Raw genomic sequence first — 4,200 nt, 5'->3', positions numbered from 1 at the left:
TATCGGACAAGAGGGGAAAAAAATAGAGTTACTTAGCAGCAGCACTTTAGCAACCAAAGGTCAAGATTTGAACTTGTGTAGTGAAAATTAAAACGTTCGGGTTCTAAATAACCAACCAATGCAAGCTTATGCCCCATCGGCGAGGAAAGGGTTCGCGATCTCATGGTGAGACCAGCATGACGAGTAATGGTACACATACACAGGTTTACATGGGTTTTACAAACAGGTGGGTTGTGATTGGAGGTTAAGGGAGAGAAGGGGCCCACCTCCATGAAAATAGGGGGGGAGGGGTTAGTTAGAAAGAAGGAAGCCTAATCAGCGTGTAATTGCGTGTAACTCTTTGTACGTTCAGCATTATTGCCAGCATGACCGCCGTGCTCCTGCACACCTGCAAAAAACACAACAGGACACATGAAGTTCAGACCTGCAGTTGTAAATAGGGCGCAACGACACATATACCAAAAGTGAATTATTTAGCAGAGACCTCAAAATTATGTACGTAGTTTCTTACGTTTCTTCAGGTAACCAGAGGAGGACTGACTACTCATCCTAGAGGATAATCTACTACTCCTTCCGTTCATTTTTATAAGTCATTTCAGACAATTGAAATTAAGTTGTTTTACACGCTGTCTAAAATGTCTAAAACGCCTTATAAAAATAAACAGAGGGAGTAGAAACACTAGTGCCTGATAGTTCCTGTCACTGGACATATAAATATGGCAGCAGGTCAGCATATAGAACAAACCTGAAAGCTACAAAAGGGTCCACGCATTGAAACGAAACGAATAAAGGAGGTTATACATTCCTCAGCTACTAGCACAAGAGACTGTAATATGTATACATTCTTCAGCTTATACATCCTTTTTGTGTTCTTATTACAGAGATATATACCCAGTCTTATAGGAAGGACAAATTATGTGAGTGAATTTCACAAAACCTAGGTTTTACAGCTCACGTGTCACAAAAGACTAGGTTTTGGAGTGCACAATTAGAACCAGGTTTTGTGGTTCGTGCATCGTCCAACAAAAATACTTTACTTATGATAGGACCCGATTTAAATAAACAAAAAAAAGTAGGGACCCGATTTAAATAAACAAAAAAGAACATTACATCTAAAAAAATTCTTAGAACAGAAGGTACCTTATAATCAGGTACGTCCTTCGTTAGTAGCTTCATCCCAAGGGCCTGCATGGAAACAAACAATACATCATCATGTATGAGAATGAGACTGCTCCCCTAGAGATACAAAAAAATATTTAGCATCTCCAGCTTTTGGAATAGCCCAGCCTTAGAAAAGTAAAAAATACTTTCTCATAGAACTTGAGATAACGCTCAAGATCGCCAACACGAAGCATGACTTGACAAAGAGGTTCATATATCTCTATCTCAGCCCTCTGGATAAGGGCAAACCTGTAGCCATCAGGTCCTGTGCAAAGGCAATAATAGTGGATCCTCCCTTGACATGACTAGGTTCACGAGTGATATTGCCACCCTTGGATTTAACATGCTCAGCCAACTTGTACACCTGCATTTGCATCCATGATCTAAATAATAAAAAATTGCATCCATCATATCATATGAATATAATTTCACAGCATCGACATAGGCTATTGCAAATTGATAGTACTGCATCCTCATTAGCGATTCCGAAATGCCCAAAGCGCTCTCCAATGTCATACTTGTCAAGACCATAGTCTGTTGAGCAAGGGTAAATTTTTAGCACAGTACAAGTTACCGAAAATTGAAATGCTTTACCAGGAAAAGAGTAGTTGGTCAGTTCATATGAAGAGATAAATGTATTGTCCTTATTGGTTTGATACATATTGTACAACTGCAAACATAAGTGGCATATTGGAGAAACTGTGCCACAAAACTTTTGCCAGCTCAGTGAACATATTATATGTCAATTCAAGTGCGAAGTTGGTGTCCTCTGGTCCAAAGCCAAGGAAGGCGTTGGTGTACTTCTCATCAGGAACATCTCTTTTCCCCAGCAGTTTCATCCCAAAGCATTCTATGTATTACCTCCCACAATGACAAAGATCACATCAAAGCCATGATATTACTTGCAGATGTTGCAAATTTCACTTAGAATATAGTAACATGCTTGATTATGCGGTCCAGATCCCCGACACGGTAAACCGCATGGATCATCCTCTTGCTGTCCTGTTTATGCCACTCAAGCTCATGCCACTGAAGCACAGCCTCAGCTGCCTTCGTCGCTTCACTACCAGTTGCCATCCCTGATGCAAGAGTGTTACATCTAATAAAAACAAGAGAGAAGCGCGGCGGGGGGTGCGGGCATCCAACTGCGAATTAGAATTACCACCAAAAGGATCAGTGCTCAGCTGAAAGAGCTCTAGGTGAAGACATCTCCTTTATTTCATTCCCAATCCCTACATCTATATTGGACAGACAGCAGCAAAAGTCGCAGGTCAACCAAATCAAGTGTGAAAAGGAGGCTAGAAGCGCATGCCGGGGCAGGGGCGCATTGCGTGTTTATATAGGCCAGATATGTGCGGCAAGATTACAAGGAGGTTAGGTTAGGTTAGGTGTGGATTGATCTCCAAGCTATCTACAAGATCTCATCACAACAACCTAACCTAATCCAACTACAACACGCACACACAATATCCAGCTAGCTACGGTTTATAACATACCGTAGCGTAGCGTATAATGATGTTTAACACTCCCCCTCAATCACAACTATCTAAGTTGAGATTGCGTCGGAAGACCTCCAGCTGCCGCAGCGATAGTGGTTTAGTAAAACCATCTGCTACTTGATCACCAGTAGGAACAAACCGAATATTTAGAAGCTTGTTAGCAACTCTTTCACGAACAAAGTGATAATCAATCTCAATGTGCTTTGTTCTTGCGTGAAAGATAGGATTGGCAGAGAGATAAGTAGCTCCAAGATTGTCACACCAAAGTGAGGCTGTAGGTGAATGACGAATACCCAATTCTGTCAACATATTTTGCACCCAGATAATTTCAGCAGTGGCATTCACTAAGGCCTTGTACTCAGCTTCTGTGCTTGACCTGGACACAGTGGCTTTCTTACGCGCACTCCAAGAAACCAGGTTACCACCAAAGAACACTGCAAAGCCTCCAGTGGACCGCCGATCATCAGGACATCCTGCCCAGTCTGCATCTGAAAAAGCACTAACAAGTATAGAATCTGACTTGGCAAGTGTGAGACCATGACTCTTGGTTGCCTGGAGATACTGAAGGATTCGTTTCACTGCTGTCCAATGAGTACTAGTGGGTGCATGAAGAAACTGGCAAACTTTGTTGACTGAAAAGCATATATCAGGCCTGGTTAAAGTCAAATACTGCAAAGCTCCAACCACACTTCTATACCTGGTGGAGTCCTCAGCTCCAAGGGCCTCTCCATCATGAAGAGACAACTTCTCTGAGGTAGACAAAGGAGTTGAAGAAGGTTTGCAACCTTTCATGCCCACCCGCTCAAGGATATCTTGTACATACTTTTCATGGGACAGAACGATTCCACGAGCCACATGCTTCACCTCGATTCCAAGAAAAAAATGAAGGCTACCCAAATCCTTGATAGCAAAATCCATGCGCAGATCCTGAAGGAGGGCATCAACTGCTCTAGGAGAGGAGCTGGTGACAATAATATCATCAACATAAATAAGCATAAAAATGGTTACTCCATGTCGATGATAGAAGAACAATGAGGTATCTCCCTTAGAAGCAGAAAAACCAAGAGACTGTAGTTTGGAGTACCAACGATAATACCAAGCTTTGGGTGCTTGTTTCAAACCATAAATTGCTTTATCAAGATTGCAGACATGTCGTGGTAAAGCTGAATTCTCATACCCAGGAGGCTGCCTCATAAACACCTCTTCTTCCAAAACACCATGCAAAAACGCGTTCTTTACATCTAGTTGTCGCACGCACCAGTTTCTAGATATTGCAACTGAAAGAATCAACCTAATAGTAGAAGCTTTTACCACAGGGCTAAAGGTATCCTCGTAATCAATTCCATACCTTTGCTTAAAGCCTTTTGCCACAAGACGTGTCTTGTACCTGTCAATCGTGCCATCAGACTTGCGTTTTACCTTGTACACCCACTTGTAATCAATCACATTTCTCCCTCTGGCCGGTGGAACCAAGTGGCATGTCTTGTTTGCGATGAGGGCTGAAAACTCTTCATCCATGGCCTGCTTCCACTTGGGATTA

At 42.3% G+C, this 4,200-nt stretch overlaps 1 pseudogene; it reads right to left on the bottom strand.

Moving 5' to 3' along the window:
- Nucleotides 1-295: 295 nt before the first annotated feature.
- On the bottom strand, nt 296-2,238 carry LOC123079416 (lactoylglutathione lyase-like; annotated as a pseudogene).
- Nucleotides 2,239-4,200: the final 1,962 nt, after the last annotated feature.

Source organism: Triticum aestivum, chromosome 1B (genome assembly GCF_018294505.1).
Source record: "Triticum aestivum cultivar Chinese Spring chromosome 1B, IWGSC CS RefSeq v2.1, whole genome shotgun sequence".
Lineage (NCBI taxonomy): Eukaryota > Viridiplantae > Streptophyta > Magnoliopsida > Poales > Poaceae > Triticum > Triticum aestivum.
Note: the sequence above shows the minus strand (reverse complement) of the source record. Positions and strands in the feature narration are given on the sequence as shown.